Source organism: Crocodylus porosus, unplaced genomic scaffold, assembly GCF_001723895.1.
Source record: "Crocodylus porosus isolate Cpor-Errol unplaced genomic scaffold, CroPor_comp1, whole genome shotgun sequence".
NCBI classification, from domain to species: Eukaryota; Metazoa; Chordata; order Crocodylia; family Crocodylidae; genus Crocodylus; species Crocodylus porosus.
In genome coordinates, this window is record NW_017728931.1 from 105,723,231 (window position 1) to 105,750,415 (window position 27,185).

The window sequence follows — 27,185 nt, forward strand, 5'->3', positions numbered from 1 at the left end:
AGCACCTTCATCTGATCCCTTATTTGATGAGGGTAAATGTGTCACACAATCACCACTTTAAAAGCACTCTGCAGCCATGCATGTGTGTCACAGCATGGTTGTAGAGTGCATTCAGGGGGCTGATCATATGACAAATATAATTTATGTGAGTGCCAAAAATATTCAAGGTATAGGTTTGAATCCTGTTTAGGGATCCACTCTCAGACCCTTTCATCTGCGCAAAACCATCACACTTGCCATGGGTAACTCCTTAGTCTGGGGGTGCACCCGCAGAAGCCAGCAGCAGTGGTGGGGAAGGGGCTGGCGAGCACCTGCAGAAGCCAGTGCCGGTGGTGGCATTGGGGACAAGGCTGGAAAACACCCACAGAAGCTGCTGGTGGTGTGGGCGGAGGGGATGAAACTAGTGAGCACCCAGAAAAGCTGCCAGCGGTGTCAGCGGCAGGGGATGGCCCTGTCATGGGGGGGACATGCCCCCGCCAAGCTTCCCCTACCAGTTCCTTATGACACTTGCAATACTGTATACCCCAGCAGAATGCTGTTCTCCTATATGATCATACGAAAAAGCTTGACACTGTACTCAACAGTGCACTAAGATTCCTAACAGACTGCACAACCTACACAGATACACTCCTTGTAGTCTCAGGCATTAGACCAAATGACATAAGAAGACAGACCCTAACATCATTACTGGTAATGGAGGCAAGAGATGATGAAAACCAGTTGCTCCATTAACTGTTATCTGAAGACCTGAACAGATGGAGGCTTAAGGGGTATTTTTACACATGCTCTGGGGGTAAGGGGGTCTTTAATTAATAGCTCCAAGAGCTGCTCTAAGCACCCAGAGCATCTCATGCATCAGCATCCCTGCACTACAAAATGGTGGTGGGGATACTTTATCTAAAGCTCATTGAATGAGCCGTAGTTAAAGTGTGCCCACTGCCATTTGGAAGTGCGAGGATGATGATATGTGAGACGCGGAGGCTGCCTGGCGTGCTTAATTGGCAAACTCCTATAGACTGGACTGAGTCTGCTTTAACGTGCTGTAAGTACAGCATGATGCAGCAGCCTCCCAACTTTTGTATAGACACCCAAGAGGCTCAAAAGTAGTAAACCATTTGTACATGAAGCCCGCAAGCTCCTGGAAAAGCTTGGGAATACTGAACCAAACCTGTGGGCAGCAGTGGAGGGGGCCAACCACTGGGAAAGTTTAGATTTATTCCTACAGCATTTTTATACCAACACCAAATGAGTCCCACATTGTGCATGATCTGAACACATTGAGATCTGGATATGGATACTTCAAAACAACATTTCACAAAATGAATATCTTAGGCAACCTGTGTGAACACAGTGTTCAACAAAGAGCACAGCACTTAACTGAAAGCTGCAACCTTTACAAATGCCCAGATAAGGTAAGATGGAAGCCACACATTGAGTGATAATGCCAGAACAGACAGTGACTTACAGATTTGGAAGCTAATATCTGAGCCAAACATAAAAAGGGAATTTGTTTAAAATACTTGCAACATCCTCAACTAAATAAGTCTTTTCCACAGCATGCCTACATGTGACATAATGAAGTAGCAGTGAAGTATTGTATATGACACATATTAAAGGATCAAAGCACCCCATCAAATCGGGCAATTAGTGACCTACCTGTTAATGTAGGCATAATCTAGGAAAACCAGAAAACCCCAAGGAAATCCTAAGGTGTTGATATCTAGTTAATTTTGTTCTAGTGAATGACCTTTCCTCACACTTTTTGTCCTTTCAGGCCTGGCCAGGACACCACGCTCTTTTCTGTAATGTAGGCAGAGGCCTTTCTCTCTCATCTGCTTCTTTTAGTTAAAGAGGAGAAAAGTAAGTAAAATTTCACCCTCTTTTCTTCCCTGTGCATGTACTGTCAGGATTAAAGATAACAAAACAAGAGTTAGCACTTCCTCCTATCCCTGAAAACAGTTCAGGTGCACCATTCGTCCCTCAACCAGGGCAACCCAAAGGATGCTGCTGACAGAAAGATGCATGGGTACACTGACAGCCTGATATTCTAGAATCATAACATGCATTAGTGGGGTGACTATACATCCTGGTTTGGCCAGAAGGACCTAGTTTCCTTCCTTTCAGAAAAGCAGTCCTCTCCAGTGCTGCTAATTTTCACTTCTAGCATTCACCTATCAAGTTCCTTTCCCATAACTCAAAAGAGAGAGAGGATCAGTGTCAAGAGAATCTCTCAAAGCTGAGAGAACAGATTTGGGTTTAGAGACACAGTGTAAAGATTGGAGATCTGCCTATCTAAACCTTCTGCACATGAATAAGAAGTCTCATGTGATTTCCCATACTGCCTACTTTTCAGTTAGACTGGAAGTAGTATGGGCCACCATCCTTCAGATGGTACAGACACCAGGGGACAGGCATCTTGCTCCTCCCAGTGAAGCTATGCAGGGGCTGAGGCCACCATTCACATAAGAGAAGGGTAGGCAACGTTTTTTGGCCAGAGTGCGGAAAAACACCACAATGCCTACCTTGGAAGGTGCCAGAGTGCTAGCATACCAGAAAAACAAAATGAGGGCAAGGGGTACATGGCAGGATGCCCTGCTTGTGCCCCTACCCCCCAGCCCAGGCTTTGTGGCTGTCAGCAGCTACCTCTGCTCTGGGTAGCTGCTGGAGACTGGGCTGCTCCAAGCAGGGCTTGCAGCATCCCAGCTGCCTGCTGGGAGCAGCCTGGGCTCCTGGCTGGCAGCAGGTACCCAGAGCCAGGGCCCACTGCAGCCAGGAGGCTCCAAACAGCTGTGCGGGACTCTGGCATCAGCTCCGTACCGGCTCATGCACCTGCGTTGGAGTGGGCAGTAGGGGAGGGGCCTAAGGCAGCACAGCCCTGGTCTCTTCCTGCTCCTGGCACAGAGCTGGTGACTGGGCTCTGGAGCCCGGCACAGCTGTTTGTAGCCAACCTGGGCTCTGGGCAGCTGCAGCAAGCAGCGGGCTGGCTGCAAACAGCTGCACTGGATTCCACAGCTCCAGCATCAGCTCTGTGCTGGCGGTGACTGTATGCACATCTCAGAGTGGACAGTGGGGCAGCGCAGCGCAGCCCACCCCAAGGTGCCCGTGAAATTGCTGCCAGTGTGGAGCTGATGCCGGAGCTGTGGAGCCCAGCACAGCTGTTTGCAGCCTGCCCGCTGCTTGCTGCAGCTGCCCAGAGCCCAGGCTGGCTACAAACAGCTGTGCCGGGCTCTGGAACCCTGCTATCACCTCTGTGCTGGGAGAGGGGGAGAGACCGGGGTTGCACTGCCTCAGGCCCCTCCCCCACCGCCCGCTCCAACGCGTCAGTACCCAGCTGATGCCAGAGCCTAGAACCTGGCACAGATGTTTGGAGCCTCCTGGCTGCAGTTGGCCCGGGCTCTGGGTAGCTGCTGCCAGCCGAGAGGCTGGGCTGCTTGCAGCAGGAAGCTGGGATGCTGCAAGCCCTGCTAGAAGCAGCCCAGGCTCCGTCGCTGGCAGCAGCTACCCAGAGGTGGGGCTGGCCATGGTGTGCTGAGCAAAATGGCCTTGAGTGCCATGCTCAGCATGCATGCCAGGGGTTGCTGACCCCTGACATAAGGAAAGGTTGCTTCTCAAGGCGTATTTTACAATTCCCCAACCATGCCCCATTCCCCCCACCCATAATATGTCCTATCACTTCCATAACCTCCCATGTCTTGCCATAATATCACTTTATGTCCATCCTGGAATGTAATACAGAGGGGCTCTGTGTATTGAATATTTCACTGAGGGTTTGGGAGTGGGTTGTGACAACCAGCTGATACAAAGGACCTACAACAAAATGTTGAATCTAGCCTCATTAGCATATTATTATTATCAGTGTTTCACGTATTTGATTTCAGGTTCTGGTCAGAAACAGATATCTCCAAAGTGCCTCAAAGTGCAGCAGTGAATCATGTTAGCTTTTGTTCTTTCTAGAATGTTTAATTTGTGTTTGATTTGAGTTTTTAGTGATTTGAGGTTTTAGTTTAAAAACATGTCATGTGTCCCTATCTTAAACTTCAGAAGGCCACCTGAAATTTAAGCCAAACTATTGGATAATATCAAAGATAAAAGGATGATAGGTCAAGAAAAATGAAATCAAGAATCACACATCATTGAATAGAAGAAAAATCTCTATCCCATGCCTCTCTATAAATTTGCTTTTTTATCACACTAATAGCCTTGCGTCTGAAATCAAATCAGTCATTAAAACCAAATGCACTTGTTTGTTATGAAGTTAGTGTCAATGAGTGCCTGTACATGAGTGCAGAGGCTGCTCCAACATGCTGTAATTATAGCGCACTGGAGCAGACTCGATTAATTAAGTCTGCTGGAGCACAGTAATTACTATGCTCCAGCAGCCTCCTGTGTCTCATGTAACAATGTTCCTGTTCAACAAGCTTTAGTTTAAGCACTCCCACCACCAGTTTTAAGTGCGGGAACACTGATACATCAGATACTGTGGTGCTTTAATTAGAGTGGCTCTATAGTCACTCTAATTAAAATGCTGCCTCCCCACCTCTGGAGCATGTGTAAGAGTGCCCAATGGATGCATCTACATGTGCAATTAATGCAAAGTAATAAACTCTGGATTGTATTGCATCAGAGTTTAGTGCTCCCAGGCACACTTTTTGAACATGCACCCAGGACTAAAGCACATTGAGTTGGGTTGGAGCAGCCCTGACTGGCAGGGGGTCCTGGGAGTCAGCCTGTCAGCCTGGGGCTGCTCCCACCCCTCCCCTCCCCCAGCTCAATGTGCTGTGGAGGGTGCTCCAGTGTGGGACTAGCTGACAGGCAACTCACACACTGAAGTACTTTCATACCCCAGTGAGCCAGGGCAGTATCTACACATGCACTGCTGTGAAGTAAGAAAGTCTGCAGCAGGATAGTACCCATAAATTAGTTTACTCCAGCCTAAGAGGACGTGTCCACACATGCAGGCATGTGCACTTGCAGCAGTTCACATAGGAGTGGCACAAATTTGTGCTGGGGATTTTTGCCTCCGTGTATGTGTCTGGACATGCATTTTGGTGTGGATCAAGTTGTGCCACTTGGGGCAATATGGATCTTCAACCAGGGGTGAGCTAAAGCCTGGGGCCAGCACCTGTGGGGCCTCAGCAATATAAAAACCTGCCCTGTGCTGACCCCAGCAGTAGAAAAGGGTGCCCTGGTGAGAAGCTCAATTTCACTTGTTCTCAGGAGCTTCTGGGCTCTGCTTGTGTCCACCTCGGAAGCATTTATTTTCATGTTTTGACCCCTTGGCCCATACAACAGTCCCATCCTGGTTTTTGCCTCTCTTGTCCCCAGAATTTTGTTGTTTCATTTATCCATTAGCGCCCATACAGTAGGGGCTACTAGTTAGCCACATGGACCTTATTGCCCATGTTAATTTAATGAGACAAATAGACAGGAGCTTTTGGGGCCCAGCCAGTTGGTATCTGGGGACACTAGCCCCTTGTGCCAGCTGGACTGATGAATCAGCCTGAACCTAGAGTGCCCTGCACCCTCTACCCACTGCAGCAGTATTGCCTGGATATGACCTGCTGCCACATGTGACAGCATGTGGCCCCAAGACTGTGTGCCTGCCAGACCTGGACAGGGACCACACAGCCACAACAGAGGTATCTGCACCTCTGGGCCAGCTGCTAGTGGGCTCTGGGTGCACAGTTGGCCTTTGTACAGCACTGCTGCCATGTGTGTCTCCACCCTGCCATTTCAGTAGCTATTGCCTGGAAGATGTTCCCAGTGTGGTGGCCTGCTTTGAGCTATCAAAGCAAATCCTCCTGACCCCAAATGGCCAGGAGGTCAGCTACTTCCTCCAGCTGGGTCTGGAGTGCCAGTCCTGGACAGGCTCCTCTGCCTGGGTCCTGCCAATTGCCTCACTAGCAGAAAACCTGGTGTTCCCTATTTAAAAACTGCAAATTCTGATTAAAAAAATCCCCAATTCACTCTTTAAAATACTCCAAAATCCATGTTATTCCACAATTAAAACAAAAGACTGTTTATACATACATATATACATACATATAAGAGAAAGAGAGAAAGAGATCAGTTGGGCACTGTTTTACTGATATTTTTACGAGTTAAAAGCAATTTGGAAGAAGCCTAACAGTGCCTCTATCATCATAATACAATGGATTCTAAATATCTATACACGTTGGCATTTACTTTTGGCTTTTTGTCAGAAAAATCAGAGCTGCCCCTACCCCCTTTGCTCACCAGGATGTGTGGCACTGCACAGCACTGATATGCCAGTGCCCTGCTCCTGCCCTTGCCCCTCACAATCAGCCCACTGACTCCCCCAGTCCTCTCACTTCTGACCTGCAGCCCCTGCCTGCCCCCACTAGCTCCCTCCAAGCTGCAGCTCTGTCCCAGCACCAGGACATGAGTCCAGCTGCAGCTCTGTCCCACCCAATGCATTGAGGCTCTGAGCAGTGCCAATCTTTGCTGCTCCCTGCCCCAGGCTGCCCCAGGAAGGCCTCGACTGGGGATCAGGCTGCTCTAGGGGGATAGGGGGGCTCTAAGCCTGGCTCTGGAGGCCTTTCCTACCCAGACCATGCCTCAAACTCAACCCCCATCTCTCTCTGACACACCCCTGCTGCCACCTCCACCCTTCACCTCAGCCCATCACACCACACAAATGGCTGCTGGGACCAAGATCTCCCCCCCACCCCCTGCAGCCTGGGGCCGCATATCCCAGCACTGGTGTGGGCACACGGCAGAGCTGTAGTGTGGCAGTTGCCCCTGCAGCTCCCACCAGCAAGTCCTGCCCCATCCCATGTGGCCAGCTGGGCATGCAAAGTGTGAAATATGTGAAGGGTTGTAGGTGTAGGGTTTGTAGGGGTGAGGTTTGTGGGGTATAGGGCTTGTGCGGGGGTTTGGGGTTAGTGGCTGGGTATGTGGATGATAGGTTTGTGGGGGTAAGGGGACTGTGGATGTGGGGAGGCTGCTTAGGAGGGGTAGGTCCCCTGCCTCTCCCTGAAGGCAGCAACACCTCCCCCCCCACAGCTCACTGACAGCCCCCCCCCCACATGGCACATAGCACACAGCCCCCACACAGGACACTCCCTCCCCACAGGGCACACATGCCTACCCACAGGGGACACAGCCCCACTCTGCATGGCCCACAGTCCCCCACAGCAGCAGCAGCCTTTGGGGTGCTTGGGGCCCTCCTGGCACAGCACTCCCTCAGCTCAGAGCAGGGCTCAGCTGCCTGTATCACATCACATGGTCCCGGCTTGGCCCAGCCATGCACCTTTGGGCAGGGCCGGGCCACTGGGGCTGTCACCTGGGGGCTTGGTGCCACTCGCAAGAACCATGTGTCATGCCAGGCCAAGTTCTGCCTCCCTCCACAGGCCCCACACGCCACCAGGTCGGGCTGGTTCCATGAAGGCGGGATCCGGCCTGGCACAACACATAGTCCCTGCAAGTGGTGCTGGGCCTCTGGGTAACAGCCTGAGAGGACTGCTCTTGCCCAAAGGTGCATAGCCCCACACCAGGCTGGGGCCACACTATGTAGCACAGGTGGTGCTGGGTGCCAGGCGGCCAGAGCCACATCATGCTATGTTGCCCCACACTACAGTGGGGCTGTGCCAGGGGCCCCCTGAGTGTCCTAATGGCCGCTGCTGTTGTGGGGGCTGTGTGGGGGGTCAGGCAGGGGGATCCACTCCTCCCAAGCAGCCCCCCCTACCCCCAGTCCCCTGCACCCACACAGCCCCCTCTCCAGTTCCCACCCCCCCCACACCCAGTCCCTACTTACCTTGCACAGAGCCCGGTTCGATCACGCTTCAGCCTGCATTGCTCTTTGCCCCACACGGGGAGGCAGCATGCTGCAGCACAGAGGCAAAGAGCAGCCATAGAGACTCTCTGGCCAGCTACCAGAACATCTCTTTGGAGGGCCGAAGCCTCTGGTTGCCTCACGACATGATCCTGGACCGTGTCTTGCTCCACTTTTTTTCCGTGGGCTTTTTTTGATACTTGGATTTCCAGGTATCAAATTTAGAGTCCGTGGTGCAAATATGCAGCATGGGGAATGTTTTTTTTCCCATTGTGACTCTTGTTGTATCTTAAACTGCTTTGAAACACTACAAGAGGCACATGTACATGCATCTGGACCCGCCCACAATGTTAACTGTGGAGCTAATTAAGCTACAGTAAATGTCTCATGTAGATGTGCTCGGTGAGATAATAATTCAACCGTATGTATTTATAGGAGTGTTCATCAACTTTGTTGTGACTGAAATTTAGTACTGTAGAATATGACCCACTGATTTCTATGGTGTCACTGTAAATAGTTAGCAGGAAAATGTATATTTACACACTGTATAAAAACGGTGATCCAGATGTAGAGAGACAATGTTACCCTTTATTACAGGAACTGCCATCTCATTACTTTATTTCCATGAATTTGTAATGACATATCATGAATTGGATGCATAAACTGTCAAACACCAGTCTTCCCAAGCTCCCTTTCAACTTGGTGTTTCACAGGATGTCAAGCTTTTTTCCCCTCTTTAATAAAATATGGTGTTATATGCAACACCATTTTCATAATTCACCAATTCTTAATTGAAAGTGAGCGTAATCTTCACTCCTTTCTCTCCTTAGGAATAATGTGCCTAAATTATGCAAGAGGCAGTCTTTATGGCCAAATGCTAATTTTCAGATATCCATAATTTGGGAAACATAAGAGAAATAGACCTGCAAATAACCAGTCTAATACCATCTCTGAAAATAATCAAATCTAATGTAATCTCTATACTGAACAGAGAAGAAAATTAGCAATATCAATTCCTACAAGAACTGCTTGGTTGAGTTCTTTTACTGTTTCCCTGTGCATGAGGCAGACACTACATACACAGTTTAGAAGAAGAATTTTCTTATTAGATAGGGATTAGGTTTCTCCAGGAAAGGCTGATTGCATCTGGGAGATGTGGAATTCCTTTACAGCTTGTCACTCTCAGGAGGTCTGCATTGTACAGCCAGCTATAAAGTAACTCCAACTTTCTACTCACCCATTTGTAGAGCTGTGTTAAAGTTTGTTTTTGCACAATGAGCATACTGCATGTGATAAGTCTTATGGGTTTTTATGGGTACTCGACATAAATCTAATGCCAAAGAACCTGGTACATTTAACATTTCTACAGCACTTGAGACAGTTAATTGTAACATTGGTGAATTGTAATGAGACGTGATTTTACAAATTCCTTTTTTCCACAAAGCATTCAGAAATATCCCTTTCCTCATTTTCTGACAAAGACTTTCAGGCCAAAAGAGACCGAGAGGTTATCCAATCTCACCTCCCTTATAACACAGTTCAGAGAATGTCATTCAGTTACCCTCAGATTGAGTTCAGTTACTTCTGTTTGACTAAAGCATATATTACAGAAGGGCATCTACCCCGTACTTCTGCTTTGCTTTACTTGGAATTGTAATACAGCTCCCTGTAGCTTACAAGCAAGAACAAGAACAGAACTGCTGTGGAAAACTAGTAGGAGTTTGACAAATTTATTTGTAATTCAAATGCTTCCCCCAGTTCCCACAGAGTATTTCAAGTCTTAAGGAATAATATGTTTTTACTTACGGGTCACCTTATGTCCTGTACCAGGGACAGAATAATTCCACTTGAGTGTAACTTTAATAATAGGCAGCTAATATGCTGAAGCCCATATCACTGGTTTCAGCTGAGAAACACACAGTACAATTTAGAAAAATGATGCAAAGGAGCTTTTTTAGATACCTTTGCATTCCCCAAGTCCTCTGTTATACATTAGAGCAGTTAGTGTAACAGTGCAGCCCGTAGCCTATTCCAAAGTACTCTGGTTGCCATCAGGACCTTAATGTGAGTAGTTCGCTTTGGCACCATTTAAAGGGAACCAAATTGACCCTTTACACCAAATTTCCTTCCCAGTATTCAGTCTTGGAAGATGCCACTCAGTGAAACTCCAGCTATATGTGGGAATGGATAAGGAATAGACCCAAAACTCCTGATCCTAATGAAATCCTGGCCTCCTACTTCATTTTAACTAGAAAGTACTCCTAACGGGTTCCCCCTAGAAAAAGTACTGTTTTTCCCCTCACAAGAAGGAATTTAAAAACAACCAGTGAGTTGATTGTGAAGATCAAAGGTACTAGACTGGATCCTTAAGAAAACAAACTGGTGATTATATTAATCACATAATAGGTAATACAAGGGGACTGCCTAAGCAAAGATCTTTCCGCCTTTACCCCTTCAACCATCACCTGGAAGAACAGTTTTAAAGCAAAGATGGCCTATTTCAATGCCCACCTACTTCTGTGCCTTTCTATTGAACCTACCACCCAGGGTTTCAGTTGGATTAGACTGTATCTTTCCAGTCTGTCTGCTGCACAAGATGCCAATTGTTGAACACTGGAAAATGAGTTGCTATTAGAAATCTATCATTTCTGGTCAGTGTCAAATTTGGTTAGAATCAAACTAGTAACCTGAGAAGCAAAAGGCTCCATATTTCACTAACAATGCCATTTATCCTTCAATCACTCGTCTGTGTGGAACAGTTATTTATTTACTGTTGAGAATGTACTTTGGATAGGACTCAGTTAATAGTATTAGAAGAATACATTTTTGGACAATACTTTACACCTGTGCATACCATGTAAACCACAACACTTTATGCAAACCTCACAGCTTTACATTACTCTGGTGAAAGCATTGACAGTACATGTGCTTATCACTAAAGTAATATAGCGAATCTGGTGACATAACTCCAACCATAGTTCCTCTTCACATATGATAAGTTTTCACCTTTTCATCTCTAGGACTTTTCTACATTTATTTTTAAGTGAGCACCTAAAACGTTTCCCTCTGTTAGTCCCATACCATCTTCAATAATGCAACCCAAAAACAAGGTTTCAAAGCAGTGTAATTTAAAACAATGTGTCTGTCTTCTTCTGTTTTATGTACTGTTTCTAAACTGTGTTGCTGCAGGGGGCAAGGGAAAGGGTTTAATCCCAGGCTTTTTGGTTTGTGGTTTCTAGTGCTGACTCAGCAAAGCACTTCCCGTGTTTTCTATGTGACTAATTCCCCAAGAGTTTCCCTTTTTAAATCTTAAGATTGGACTGTTCATTAACTTGGACACGAAAGTTTTACCAGACTGAAATGCCGGTACTGTGGAGCAGAGCCCAGGGCTTGGGTAAGATAAACTTTGATGTTCTTTTTCTTGGCTGTGTTTAACACTAATCTTTAAAGTCATGAATAAAATAGCTAATGCATCCCATGATAAAACACTGTCATGAATGTTCCTTCTCTCTTATAACTATGCACAGTATGTAACAAAGTATAAAGTGGGAAGAAATGAAGAAGGAAAAGCTGGGAAAGCAAAATTAAGCTCAGAATTTCATGGAGATTCTCCTACATTATTTCAGATGGAGACAGGGTTGATGGCTGGAAAGGGGTGTAGATTTATGTTTTTCTTCTCATCCTTCCATTGATTAAGACCATGTTCCTCTACAACCCTGTAGGTTTTCTACAGGAACGTTTGTATGAAGATGAAAAACAACCTATGGCTCTTTTCCTTGCTTTTTTCAGTTAATTTGCAGAGGACTGATGTGGAAGCAGAGCATATGTCTACACCAGACTGCCTCTTCCCAACCTGGGACTATTCCCGCCTCCTCCGTAACTCCTATGTCCTTCTGTAAGCAATCAGGCCCTGAGGGTGGCCTCTCTCATGTGGCTACCTGGATCCTCCACACCCTCTTGGCCCACGATGACCTCTCAGGAGTCCTCCCTGCTGTCTACCTGCCATGTCTTGAAGTTGAAGTGGAGGCTTCTCTTAGAGATTAGTGTGCTCAGGGCACAATTTCTGCCTGGCTTCTCTTCAGACTCAACTAAGCCTGTTCAATTCCGAGTGCTGCTGCACTGTAGTCTCTCCACCTCAAGGACATTGCCTTAGAGGGGCCCTTCAGGCTTCAAACCTTTGTCTAGGTCTTGGCCCTCTTGGTCTTTAGCCCTCTTTCCCTAGCTGGGCCCCTCAGCCTTAGGTCCACTGCCCCAGACCTTGGGCTCCTGGGTTTCCCAGTTCCTCTCAGGCTCGGGGCCCCACAGCCCCAGTCCCACATTCCCAGGCTCTGAGCTTGTGACTCTAGTCTTTGGGGCTTTAGGCTCTCTTTCCTCTTCTGTCCCTTCTGAGGTCTTGGCTCATGCCCACAGCCAACCTTTTTACAGGCTCAGATACTCAGTTTGCAGCCTGGTTCTCCAGAAACATTCCCCTGGAGGCTGCCTGTTGCCTCCAAGCCACTTCACATAATCCCTCCATTATTTAAACACAAAACACAGGCCTAAGTCAAAATTGCTTCCAAACTGAAATCATTTTCCCGACTATGTTACACCACAGTTACAAATAAACATATAACCAAAATAATGGTACACTTTGGTACTACTGGGGCTTCCCTTCATCCCTCCCAGGGTCTGGAGCTCCCTTGACCAAGCCCCATTCCTCTCTGCCTCAACCATGTCCCTAGCCTTGTGAAGTCTGTAGCACCCTCTCTGGGTCACTTGCCCCACCTCTTCCACTTCAGGCCTGTCGAACACAACTCTGATTGTCTTCTCCATGTGGGACGAGCAGTCATTTTTCTTGCAGAGCTAGTCCCTCCTGGGACCTGGAGCCAGCTGGTTGCTCCCTGGCTCTCTCCTCTTCAGTAATGGGGTATGGGCCCTATTCCACCCTCATATGGCATATGAAAGTACAGACTGTAGGGGGTTTGCCTTCCTCTGAGGTGGGGTGCATGGCCTTCTGATCTCTTGAGCATATTATAACAACTTTCAGAGCAGCAGGACATTGGCCACCATTGTCCCCCTGCTTTACCTGTGATAGATCAGGGTGCTACTCCTTGTGATTGTCAGGATTAACGATGTAGTTTTGCTAGAGGTTAGACAATAGGATTTGAATGAGATGGCTTGGATGAAACTGATCCTTCCTCAAGCAGGGGGTTGGACTAGATGACCTCTGAACCTTCCAGCCTACATTTTTATGATTCTATGACTGTGTAATCCAGGGGTGGGCAGAATGCAGCCTGCCAGGCCATTTCATCCGGCCTGTGGAGCCCCTAAAAAATTTAGAAAATTAATATTTATGTACCCCTGGCTGCCTGTCATGCAACCCTCAATGGCTTACCAAAACTGAGTAAGCAGCCCTTCGCCTGAAATAATTGCCCACCCCAGTGTAATAGCTCATAATCCATGTCCCACAGGCTGACCTCACAGTCAGCAGCCCATGTGTCAAATAAGCATTTTTTTATTATACTGATGGAGACTGCAGACTCTAGGAAAATTCAGCAGTGTGGTACCCTGTTCAGAATATTTGTCAGCTCGCCATATGAACTACAGAAACAATGATGAAAAAGCCTTAGTTCTGATATGGTAAGGTAACAAAATAGTACTAATTAATAAACCTTCATTTGGGAAAACCCCTGTTATCCATATTCCAGCAGTTGCTGTTGCCTACATCTGGCATTCTGCATGTACCCAACTGTGACTCAAACTTGTATAAACTCAAGAGACCAATCACTCTTTCTTCATGACACTGTGCCATTCTCTCCCAGACTGAGAGTAGTCCAGGCTCAGACAATTGCAGCTCTGTTACCTGGAACAGAACATATAGTCTAAGACAGAGCTTTGCAACTTGTGGCTTGCAAACCAAAGTTAGTCGTAAATCAGTGTCAGTGGGTTGCAGTCACTCTGCCCTGCCAAATTATTAAATGAGACAAGAGTTTTCCTAGAATGGAACATACAGTCCCAGAAGGGAAAACAGGCTTTGAGAATCAGTGGCTTTGGCAATCCTAGAAACCAAGAGGCATAACATCTTTTTAAAAAATAATTTTCAATAAGAATTTAGATATTTTGACAAATCAAGTAATCAAATCCACTCTTGTTTTACATGTATGAAGTCCATTAGCTTCAATCCTGTATTTGGACTGGAAGGTACTAGTATCTGCCACACACACTTCATTGGAAAATTGAAAAATAATTGAGAATTTTTTTCCATTCCAACTGAAGCGTTGCTTTGAAGGGATTCTCCAGCTTGTATTTAGGGACAGAATTTATCCTTCTGAGTTTTAGTATTTTCTGGTTCACTGATACCTATGAAACAAATGATGTGTGAGATTTCAGTTCAGAACCCTTTCAAAACTAGGCAATATGTATTTTTCCCCCCTAAATTAATTTAGCAAAGATAAATATAGGTGTGCCAGATCACAAAATATTTATTTAAAGTAAATGGAAGCTGGCTGTTACAATGTTTATGATTCTGATTATTCTGGACTGTGATGATTTTCTTTTGTTCATTCTTTAAAAAGATCTCTAGTGGCTTTCACTGTCTTGTGGCATTTTACTGTAAGAGTGTTGTTCTGAAATAAACATCTCCAGTCTTCCACTTCATCACTTTCAATTATGCCAGAGTATTACAGGACTGGCTTGTCAGCCCAAGGCATTATGAAGTATTTGGGAATATCACTGAATTTTTATTAGAAGCAGGAAACATGCAGAGTGCCAAGCAATTAGCAGTTTAACATGGACTCCCTTGTTCCTTTTTTTTTTAATGATTTCTATGGTCTTGTTCTATTTCTTCCAAACAGGGTATTACTAATGACTAATGAGATATTTGTTCATGTAATCAAAGCAGACACAAACGCAATAATGCACTTAATAGTGATGGACCAAGATGGCAAGATTTGACCGGCTGGGGGACAGGGGTCTGAAAATGTGAGTTATGGGTTTTTTTCATAACCTACCAAATGATTGCCTGAGGCTGCACCAAATGTTGCTTCATCACTGTGCAGTATTGCTGCCAAGTCATAAAGAACAAAAGGTAGGGAGGAGGGAACAGTACAAAAAGATGAGATAGAAGGGAGATAAAAAGAGATTACTGGAGGACAAACAGACTTATTAAGTTTCCTTAGAGAACTGTGGTTGTTCTTACTGAGCACATCTACATGAGACCTTTACTGTGGAGTAAACTAATTAGCTCTGCTGTAAATGTCTCACATCTACATGTGTGGCCCTATTAGACTGCAGGAAACTAATTAACTCTGAAGCAAGGTAGTACTTGTATTTACAAGTACTACCCTGATGTGGAGTTTTTTTCATGCACAGCAGTGCATATGCAGACACTGACCTGGCCAGCTTAGGCATGAGGGTGGCAGCTGCTTGCTGGCAGTGTAAATTTCCCATGTAGTCATAGTGGCCTAGTGGGCTATCATAGTTATGGCAGACCAGTTTCTACAGTCAGCAGGGAAAGATGAGACCATCATGTCTGGTCAACTTTGCCTTCCAGCCCAAATGACCAGGTACCCATTTACAGTGGACCCATTGATGCAAGTCTAGAATGAGGCGCATACTCATGCCTCTGCAAATGATGGAAGTCTCCTTAACCACTCTGCCACTACATTCACCTGTACTCTTCATCCAGCTTATCATTTTATATACTTGCATATCTAATATGCCACAGGCAGACAAAATTAACCTGTTTACTGATCCTCTAATGAATTTCTCTCCTCATATAAAATCTAACAATATTAAGATCTGTAATCAACTCATGTTATCAGTGTCATCTGCTCAACTTTCTTTCCAGATCTTTTTCCTCTGCACACTTTCCTCCTCTTCTTTGCTCCCTTATCTTTGATGTTGGCATGTGAATTTTGGCCAAACAGTTTGTCTATGTGAACATTTGCTCCTCTTTTGTTTCCTAATTTAGTTTGGGTGATTATTTATTTGAAATTCTTTCTTCTTGGGGTATACATTTTCTGCATGCCATAGCACTATCTTCTATGAAACAGTTATGTTCAGGAAGCCTTTATTCAAGTCAGCAGTTAAAATGTAAACAGGCAAAAAGTCTGTATTCTTTAAGCAAATGCAGGCATTACTGAATTGTAATGTGTCTCATAAAATGCTGACTTCATCTGGGAAGTCAAAGTAATTCAAAAAGACAGCCTGTACAATCAGAACTACTCAGTATAAATCCTACTCCGATTGACCAATAAGCACAGACAAAAAGCCAATTAACTGGGTTCATGAGTTCTTCTGGCAAACCAAATTAAACTTTTAAGCAATTCAGAGTTATAACATGTTCTATAAATATTGTATTTCTTTAAACTGACTACTCAAAGAAACTACTTTCTTTATAGTGTTAGATATTGAGAACTATAAATATTGTAATTTGTGGGGGGAAAAAAGTGCAAGGCTTTCCCTCACGGTTCATTACAATGAGGTGGGTGTTGTCTAGTACCAGTGCTTTTTGACAGGAAAAACTTTCAAGGAAGTCACTATAACCAGATCATGCTCCAGATGGCCATGATGCCCCCTGGTAGCCATGCAACCCATGCTCTGCTCTGCCTCTAGGATGCCCCCCCCTTCTCAGCTGCCACACCTTGATGTACTTACGGGATCCAAAGGGGGGCTGCCTAAGGGCCCTAGAGTGAGTCTCAATCTAACAGCTAGCAGGCCCCTTCTGGATTCTGCTGGTCTCAATCATGCCTTTAGGCTGAGTAGGTACTCTCAGCCCATTCATGCCTCAGGGCACCTGGAGCCTTAAGGGCTAATTGTGGTCTCCAACTTCCCCTTCAGCCATGCACATGCCTCACAAATATCACTGCACCATCATTCCCTTGCTGGGCCTTTGGCCTTCTCAGCCTCCACCCCTTTTCTCTAACTGGGGCTTCTAGTTCAGGGTGGTGCCTAGAAGTCAGGTCCAGCACAGTGGGCCTGGACTAAAAGTTAGTATTTTAATTCCAGGCCCCCCTGGCCCTGTCTCAGCCCTGCTCTAGGCAATGACCCTGTTTCACCTCTGTCTGGACCTCTGGCCCTTTCTCCACCCTGCTTTGAACACCGAGCCTGCTTCTGCTCTGTCTGGCCCCTGGTCCTATCTGACTTAAGTGGCACTCAGCTGCACTCCCCCTCTAAACTCAAGCTTACTCTATGTTGTGAGCCACCTCAGCCCTAGGTGGGCTCGCAATACTCTTGTGCTCTCAGGCACTATTGGGTCCTCTGTACCACCCCTGCTAGTCCCAAACCCAAACTACCGGTATAAATTATAGCAAAAGAATAAGCCTGTCTGGCTATAACACCAGCTAACCTGCTCTAGGTCCAAATGTAAAGAGTGGCTACCTGTCTGTTCAACCAGGCTTTCCCTTATCCTGGGCCACTTTCCGTTGCAAGGCAACAGCATCCTATTCCTTTCCCCCAACGTAGCACTAGTGCCAGCTAGGAGTTCTCCTGGCTCCTTCCACTGTAACCTCCAGCGCCAGACTGATTGCTCTGGCTCAGGCCCTGGGTTTATGTGGCTGGAAGCCATGCCCCATTTTGGTCATGTGGGTCCCTGAGCTGCCACAAATGTTTCCTGAGTAGGCTTGCTTACTAGCCTCCAGTGCAGCTTACTGCTGCTGGTCTTGTTGCTGCAGCAGGCCTGTGGTCCCCAAGCAGGGTTCTACTCCACTGGATTATTGCAGAGTAACCAGCTCTGTGATAGGCCCTCCTAACCTCTACCTTTTTTCTTGGCTGGCCATTTTCTTTGTAGCCAGGTCTGGCTGCTACTCTTTTCTCTTCAAATAACAGAAGTTTTTTGGCTCTCTGATACAGTCACTAACAACATTTTTTTTTCTTTCGTCCTAAAAACTAATGCTCAGGCTAGAGTAAGGATTTTTTAATCAATTATTGTAATTGAATCATGCAGATTTACCTAACCAGGAACTTTAAAAAAAATCAGAGACTTCAGTTTGTTGTCCAAATCCAAACACAAGTTGTTGTTTTGCCCAAGTTTTGACTATTGTAGTGTTGATTAAAGTTTCTCTCGCAATCACATTTTGTTCCCAAAGAAACAAACATATAGACACCTGGCCCCAAGGGATAATAAGGCAGATGAGCACTGACAAATGTTACCAGTCTGTTCTTTTTCTTGTTCCACACAATTTTGCTTCAGTGGTGAATAGCTTTGCAGCAGAAAGAATTTGTTGGAGATTTTAAAAAACCAGCAGAGTTAAGTAGAAGTAGAAAATTGGGGGGAGGGAGGAGGAAGGAAACCAAAATTAATTAAACTGATTATTTGAATAAAAATCTTTCCCAAGAAAACAAAGGGGGTCCACATTCTGAACTGGAGCCAATAGAATTATGAGAAACACAAGGTTTGTGAGATGAGGGAATACCTTTTCTTGGACCATCATATGTAGTCAAGAGAGAGAATCTTGTGGGTTTCAAAGGTCCTTCACCATGTCTGAAAAAAGCAGTCATAGTAGAAGCTAAGTATAAATTACAAGCTTTTTACATGAATCAATTAGACCACTTCAGTGAGAACTGGAAAATTGTCATCTGTGGAGCAAAAGGGAGTTAACAGATTGTAATAGGGCATAAAACTAATGTTGCTCTTAGGGCCCCATCTATGTGTGCAGGTAAAGGTGCAATGGGATCTAATGCACATGGCATCTAATCACCTATGCGTGGCAGGAAGTGAGATTATGTGGATCATGCATTAGATCCCATCGCATCTTATTGGTGGTGCAGGGGGAGTCAGGTCTTGTTCCCCCTGCAGCAGCAAGAAGCAAACTCCCCCAGATGAGAGCCCAAGGGACACACCATGTGCTCCCATGGCTGGGAGCCCTGCAGCTGACCCTTGCTCCTAGCCAGGGGGGCTCCCAACCATGTAGGTTTGTGGGGTGCCCCATGGCTGAGAGATTGCAGCAGCTGCATTCTCCCAAATGCAGGGGTGCATAGAGCCGCCTCCCCCCCATGGCTGGTAGCCCTGTCAACTGGGAGATCCCAGATTTGGGGGTGCACATGGCACCCCCAGCTGGAAGCACCAATCAGCTAACAGGACTCCTAGCCACATGTTCTGTTAATGGTGTGGTAAGAAGCAGATTTGTTACATATATTTGGTGGAAGAACTTTATAGCTTATTCCTTTTTTTAACCACACCATCAATTGATTGAACATGTGGCCAGGTGGCTACTTAATTAACCAGGCACGATTAACTGATTAATCATATCTTATGTGTAATGTGTAGATGGGGCCTTAAGTCCATAGTTTTTGGCATCCAGTAAAGTTATGGAGATCTGCTCCCATGCCTGTCTATTTCAAAGTTATTTAGAAGTTAATTTTTCTTTGAGGGCAAAGACTGTCAGGTCAGGTGTGTGTGTGTGTGTGTGTGTGTGTGTGTGCGCAACTGTGAGAGAGAGAAGGAGCCAGCAGGCTCCAAGACTCCCGGGCTAAGCGCAGGGCCAGCAGCCCCAGACCCGTAGCCCCAAGGAGCCGGGCAGAAAGTCCCTTACCCGGGTGTGTTGGGAAGGGGGGGGGGCAGTATTTCCCCCGCCAGTATAAAGGAGAGGCCGGGACCGGAAAGTGGCAACAATCCGGAACCGGAAGGAGCACGAGGAGGAGGTGGAGCAGGCTGGTGCCACGCTGGAAGCAACGCTGAGTGCTGGTAGGAGCCTCTGGCAGAGAGCAAAGCCCCAGCGGAGTTTTGAACCCAGTCTGCTGGCCCCTGTAGGGGCTAGGACTGTTTGTTTACCGGCGGGAGCCTGGTAAGAGAAGGGTACCGTAAAAGCCCTAGTAGAAGGGCACTATTGACTTTGGGTACCGCAGGTCCCATAATAGGGGCGCACCTCACTTGTGGACAAAAACTTGAAAGGGAATCTTGTCAAACCCCACAAAAGGAGCTCTCCAGGAGCCAATGAGGGGGCTTGGCCCCTCAGAAAGCAAGTTTGGATTGGAAGGTGGCTGCAGATGGCCGGAGCAGCGGCACAGATCAAGGGAGCCTTCTTGGTCGTAGTGCTTGGTTTTTATTTTCATTTTTTTGTTCGTGGATTATCTGAGTGGATGTGAGGATATGTGGCTGGACCAGCCAGTTAGCCACCACCCGGTGGAATGGGTGAGGGGTGTAAGGGTGGTGGAGCCCTCTGAAATTCAGGACCTCATGAGATGCTGGTGAGACTCATAATTGGACTGCATGTGTCAGACATCTGAACCAACTCTGTTAACATCAAAGTTGTGGTAGGCGAAATGTACATGTGACACCCCAACTATAGCTGAGGACACACTAGGCAACTGGCAGGCGGCATCTGTCTGGCCTGCAGGGGACAGTGATACCCGACAGCAATTATTAGGTGTCTGTGTTCATTATCATTTTCTGTGAGAACTCATTCTAGAATACAGTAGTGATAGTCTCATTTCACTAACATAGTTTTTGTGAGTGTTTAGTACGTTACATAGGGTATATCATATCTTATAAGAGACGCACATGGGATCATACTAATGGCTTTTATGAAGAGCTCTTGATTAAGGCACAGTGAAGATGGGCAAGTTTTGCATTTTGTTGTTCTGGTGTTGTGTGGTGCCATCTGGTATTCATTTGTCAGTGGGGAGCTTGTTTTTGATGAGCCTTGACAAGGTTCAAGGGTTGGATAAAATTTCTTTTAACTTTTTATAATCTTCTCTCGTATAGGTCTCCAGTGTTGGATTGTGTAAGAGATGCAGGGGTCACTAGTTGCTTCATTTTTTTTTTTTATTACAGTGGGTTTGTCCAAGGTTTGCTCAATGGCTTATTTGAAGATGCAGACTATTTCTTTAAAAACAAACAATAGAACTTTTATTAATGGATCTAACAACAAATCAACATTTGCAGATGCATCTGGTCCCTTAAAACATACATAAAGACAAATGCAATTATCGTCCATCAACAGTACACCCTTATGATTTTCACAGAGGAGTCTGGTGTTCTTTCTTTTCTCTGTTTTGGTCAATGTGAAGCTTTTATGTTCTTTCACCTATGTGTGTAACTTTCACCCTCTCATTTTCCTCAGAATTTGCACTAATACAAACTCTCTTTTTTTTTTTTCTCGTTCTGCTTTTAGATTTCAAATTTATTCCACATTTGTTCTTAACTCTTAGCTTATTTTAGAACTTGTACATTCAGTATTCAAAGAAGTTTAATAAACTTTCTAGTTTGGAGGCGAGAGATGATTCTTTCTGAGCAAATTCCAAGAATTCACACAAACTTTCTAAATAAGCATCTTTTTCCTTCCCTCCCCCCCATAGAATACAGCCTTGAAAGGACACTTTTTTTCCATTACTAAAACTTCCCAAACTTTTTAAAACCAGTTGGTGATTTTAGAGGTGTCACTTCTTCTCTTTCAGGCTTTTTCAGTTGTAATGCTTGCAGCCAATAGAAGATGAGCAATGAATTCCTAATGACTCATATAGCAGAGTTCTCAGGAAGGTTCAGTAGGAACACTAAAGGATTATCTGATAGCTGACACTTTCTTTCACCACACCTCCAATCTTTTTTTTTTCAAAACAGTTTGATTCTGGGACATGTCCAGCATGTGTGGTAGAATCCTCCCAGCTGACCACCCTCCATCCAAGTTTTGCCTGTTTCTGTAGTATAAATATGCTTAATTTTTCAGTGCTATGAGATACCATCAATATAGAACTTGAAAATAATTTTTCTCTTATTACCACACAGATGGATATATGTTAGGACTATTGTTCCAGATGGTCTTCTGTTTTTCAGCACTAATTTCTGATCTAATGCTAATAGCCCATTTTGTCACAAACAGTAGTGGGTTGTTTGTTTTTTGTTTTTTTGTTTTTTGTTTTTTGTTTTGTTTTTTTGTTTCCTTCTGTGTGGCTATTTAAAATTTGCTTTTAGAAACAACGCAAGCAATAGGCTAGTATGTGTCACGTATGCTCAACATTCTCTCAAACTCTGTCAAATTGCCACTTAGGTTTACCTTTCTATGGATGTGTTCAAAAGGGTCTCAGCTATAAGTATTGGGGGAAAATGGGGTTTTAATCTCTCCTGTGGTATGTTATACATCTTCCAAAGATCCAAATATGTTTTCTTTTGAATGATTTAGCCACAATTTGTGATATTGTTATGTTTGCAGATACTACATCTTTGCAATAAATTACTAGGATTAAATTCAATATTATTATGTATAGGTGCTGAAGGAAGTGGTTATAAACTTAACTTATAGATTCTTTCACTGTTGCTCTCATAAAGGAGTATATATTGAATTTGATTTGGAAGATTATTAACCCTGGGAATATATTGATTGTTGAATGATGTTTGCTCTATCTTTACCCAGTGCTTACTGTAAATTGATATTATCCAATATACCAAATTTCTAAGTTGCCTGGCTTGATGATAATATTGAGTATTTGGGAACACTGACCCTCCCTTCTGCCAAAGTATTTTCAGGATGTAGGTTTTGAATCTAGGCTTCTTATTTCCCAAAATAAATTCATTTATCATAGTCTGCCATTCATCTAAAAGGATTCATTGGAACTATAATAGGTTTGTAATAGAAAATTAATTCAAGCTAGGATATTCACTTTAACTGGTGTGACTTTTACCTAACCATGATACTGACCAACTTTCTAAATCTATTTTGACACTTTTTTAATCAAAAGAATAATTACAGCTGTACATGCCCTGCCATGTTTTAGTAAGATTTACCCATCATTATTTTAATAAAGTAGTTACCCCTTATAGCTCTATTTTATCTCTCTCTCTTTGTGTATCTGATCCTACACTAATGTCTAGAAGATCTGACTTTTTTTTTATAGCAATGCAGTCTATTTCTGCTGGAGAACCCGTGTTGGGGAAGATCAGGTCTTAGATTGCAGATGGGTGCTCTAATATTTGCCTCAGAGCAAATGGAGTGGTTCCTGAAGGTCTGACTATAGATCACAGCTTCCTTGCTGTTTTGGGAGTTGCTGTTACTGGTTTTATGAAGTTTAAGATTGTGGTCCAGGAGTTGGGGGGGGTGGGGTGTTGTATACAACTGGGTGTAGCAGTCCCTGGGCCCCCTCATAACAATGCAGCTCCTGCTTCTCCCTGGCTCTCCGGGTACACCCCCCCCCCCCCCCTTCTTCCTTCCTGCCATGCCTTGATGTATTTATTTAACCTGGAAGAGGGAGGTTGCCCAGGGGTTCCAAAGCAAGTCCCCATCCACCAACAAGCTGCACTCTAACACACTAAGTGACCTAAGGGCTAATTTTGTGGCCTCTGACCTCCCCTGCAGCCACAACCATACCTTGCAGAAATTTACCATTAGGGCTGTACGAAGCTTCAGTCGCTGACTCAATTTGGTGGAGATCTGGCCCGATTTTTGGCAGCCAAATCTATGAATGAAAATCAAATCGGGATACCTTTTAATCTCTTTGAATCAAATGGGAACCTTCTGAATCAATTTGGAGAGAGTCAGCAATTTGGACATAGAGATGACTTCGTGTTTTTCTACATACCTCAAGGTACCAGGCAGTGTGGTGAATGGAGAGTCCCACAGGAGGGTTCCTAGCGTGCTTGGTGGTGGACCTGGAAGTGGACCACAAGCAGTCCTGGTCAACTTCTGGGTCTACTGCAGAGCATGGGGGGGGGGGTGACCCTCCCCTGGCTTGGCAAGTGGTGCCTACTGGGTCGGGGGGGGGGGACCTGGGGTCCTCCACAGCCCAGAGGATGGGGGGGGGGGGGGGGGGAAATCCCCCTCACACTTTGGACCTGGAAGTGGACCAGAACTACTTCTGGGTCTGCCACCAAGCACGCACCCCCTTTTTCCCTGCCCCCCCCAACTCCTGTATTAATGCTCCATCCGCCCCACCATCTCATCATTCACAAGCTCTGCCTGGTACCTTAAGGTCTATAGAAAAAACATTTAGAGGGGTCTCTATGGCTAAATCACTGATATTCCAAGTCAGAATCAAATCTTCAGATTTGGATTCAGCTGAAGCAAATCGGGATAGTGATCTGAATCAACAAATTGAATCGCTGTCCCCCAAATTGGGCCAGATCCAGATCCAAATTGAATACGGCCTGCTTCACATACCTCTAGTTACCATCAATTTACTCTCTCATTGGAGCCTTTGCCTTCCTGGCTCCAGCCCCTTTTCTCTTGCTGGGCCTTCTAGACCAGACTCACTGTACTGAACCTGGTTTCTGGGCTCCAGCCCTTTCCTACTTGCTTTGGTTTGGGGCCCTGAACCCTAGTATCACCACTCTGCTCAGGCCCTGCCTCCACCCTGCTTGGGCAACATGCCGCCTGTTCAGTAGTATAAAACCCAAAATGAAAACAAACACACTGGCTATAGCTAAGACCCTTAGCCTACTGGCTATATATCAAATTTCACCCCCTGCCTTGAGTCATAAGCCTCTGAAAGCCTTCAGTGCTTTATTTACATTCCTAGGGCAGCTCAGAAAGCAGCCAGGAACTCTCCTGAAGGCTTCCTGGCCAGGAATTTTTTCCCTTGCCTCTTTCAGAGCCAGCCTGTCTGTTCCAGCTCAGGTTCCAGGTTTATATGCTTACTAAGACATGCCCCTTCCAGTCAGGTGGCTTCCCTTGACTGGGTGCAGATATGCCCTTTTTGCCTAAATGGGCAGCAGCTCACCGCCTAAGCACCAGTTTCCTTGCTGCCTTCTCTCTTCCAGTCAGCCCCTGTTCACCTGTGTGGGCACTCTGCTGTTGGTTCTCTCTTGAAGTAACAGGAAGCTTCTGGTTACAGTGGGTCTGTGTTGCCATTACTAATGTTCATGGGTAGATCTAGGACTTTGAAAAGGGGCGTGCAGAGGGCATGGTGCCTCCTCATACACAACACATGTTTTGCTCCAGATTAATAATGCTTTTAGTTTTGTTTTTTTAATGTGCTAGGGGCCTTGCTCTATATTATTTTGTTCAAGATCAAAGCAAGAATAGATGTAACTGCATAAGGATATGAATTAATTTGCTATATTATGTATAAAAACACAACAAAGGCAAAATTATCAAGTTGTTTTTTTGTTCTGATTTCATTACAATTAAATGTACATGTCTTTCAGGATTTATAAAACAAATGCTAGCTTTCTTGAGCATCTTGACAATGCATCCAGTGCTTCCTGACAGTTATTTTCATACCTGAGTTAATGTTTCTACTCCAAAATTTATTTTTTTTATTTATTTTTTGCTAGAGTTAAAAGCAGTGTTCAGGACTGTGAAGTAGGAGCTACGTTAAGAAGAGAAGCAAACGGGCAGATTTGGAGAAGAAAGGCTAGCTTAACTATGGAACATCAAGACCATTAAAGAGGTGAGAGCTTTTAGCACCTCTGAAATGAAGAGTTGAGAAGGAATCACTGGGCCATGAAGCCATCAAATGATTGTCACTGCTGCCTGAATAGAAGAGTTGCTGCCACTGCCAGGCAGTTGGTTTTAAGTTTTGGGTGGACCAGAAATCAAAGAGGATTCACCTCTGCTGATGTTAATCCTGGTATCAAGGAAGTTGCTGTTGCTTCAGGAGCACTTCAGAAAACTTCACTATTCCTCTAAAGTACTTCTTGGTTATGAATGTCAGCTGTAGAATTTTTTTTTTTTTCCTTTCACTTTACTGGAGAATGATATGCGAATGCAAGAAGGAAAACTGGAGGGGAAAAATTCCTCTTTTGTCCCCTTCGTGTTCTCATCTTTATAGCAAGAGGCCTCTTAGTTTTTTTGCACCTATTTACTGAGCTTTTTTAGAAGTTTAACTTCTGGGTGATACTAAGTCCACAGGGAGCCAACTTTTTTAAACGCAAAGTCCTGCATCTTTCCTGAATGTCCCTCTGTTCCCCTTATGAACTGCTGCTCTGCTTTCTGTTACATGCTCTGTGCTCTTTGCCTGATCTGCTGCATCCCACAGAAAGAGGCAGCCTAAGCCACTTGTGATGTGTGTGCCATAGATTGGCCATCCCGGTTCTACACACTGAGAAGTTATGGCAGCATTCTGAATACTCGCTGCCATCTATAAGATAGGAAGGTTGGAGATTTTCAGGTCCTATAAATCTGTAAATTGTTTATTGGCCCTTCCCTACTTGTTCTCTAAAGAAGCATAGCAACTTAAAAGTTTATCTGATAAGAATGTCTGTAAGTAGGTATGACTTTAAAAGCCAGTCAGGGGAGTCTGGGACCCAAGCTGCCAGAGTTGTCAGTGATTCCCTTGGGAAGGGCAGGGTACCAGATCCTCTAAAGCAGTGCTTCTCAACAAGGTACTGGTTTTGACCTATAACGTCCTAAATGGCCTGGACCCTACATACCTAAAGAACCACCTTCTCCCTTACACCGCATAGCACTCCAAAAGGTAGGTCAAGAGTAATCTGCTACATGTGCCACCAGAATACCAAGCCCAGGGGATCCTGCCCATTGGCTTCCTGCTTGGCAAAAATGCATGGGAAGTCATTCTCCATAATTGTTCTTCAGCTCTGGAACTCCCTCATGAGGCCCACCAGATCCCAGTTTGGGCAGCCATTTAGAAACCAAATCTAGGCCAAGATGGAGCTCAGCTTTATTTCATCTTGTTGTTTTGTTTTATTTATTCTAGTTGTCCTTTTAAGTTCTGTTTCTCCTTCCGTACGCTGCTGTCAGCCTTTCTTTTTCTTTGGGAAGGGCAGCATATATGTTGCATAAATAAATATACTGGTGCTTAGGGCATTCTCTGAAAGAATGAAAGATGCAGGTTTGCTGGATTTAGCTCTCTGATTTTTCTGGATGAGTGCTCTAACTACTAACATCTACATAAAGGGTGACCATCACAAGTACCACTTTCAATTAAGTTGCTTCTGTGTGGTGTTTTTTTGCTAAACTCAGTGTTATCTCTCGCTATCAGTCAGCGTGTGAGTGTGTATACCGGATAGGGGCCCTTAGAGGAAGTACGCACATGGATACTTAATTTGTGGCTGGTGACTAGGCTTAAAAATGAGATGGGCACCAATGCGTTCAGCCCTGCCAAGATGGGGGGCAGTTCTGGTAATGAAGAGTAGCTGCTCTTTTAATTGTCTAGGTGGATCCAAGAAAAAACTTAGAAAGTGCTTACAGTCTTTCAAATGCCTAAAATATTTGTTTTTGTGGATTGCAAAGTAGGGACCTAAATTCTACTTATGTCATTTTGTAGATCTGGATTTTAGGGCTTGTCTAAACAAGGAAGTTGGCTCACAAGAAGCTAAGGTGTAGACTCCAACCTAGATCCACATATGGGCAATGTTCTTATATGTGAAAAGCTAAGCTCTATTTTGCTTTAAATACCTAAATGGCAGTTACCCAGCCAAAGTTCCATCTTTAGTACTTACAAAAAAAATTTGCAATTCTTCTTCATCAGAGGGTGAAATAGAATAACCCTATACTCCTACATGCTGGAAAGGGGGGGG

The 27,185-nt window shown here is 45.0% G+C and overlaps 1 long non-coding RNA gene across 1 annotated transcript; it reads left to right on the forward strand.

Annotated features, from left to right (window-relative positions):
- Positions 1–915: 915 nt before the first annotated feature.
- Positions 916–23,213, forward strand: LOC109316119. The gene is made up of 3 exons (XR_002102705.1): positions 916–927; positions 3,777–3,779; positions 23,084–23,213. It is a non-coding gene; the product is annotated as an uncharacterized LOC109316119 (long non-coding RNA).
- The last annotated feature ends 3,972 nt before the right edge of the window (positions 23,214–27,185 follow it).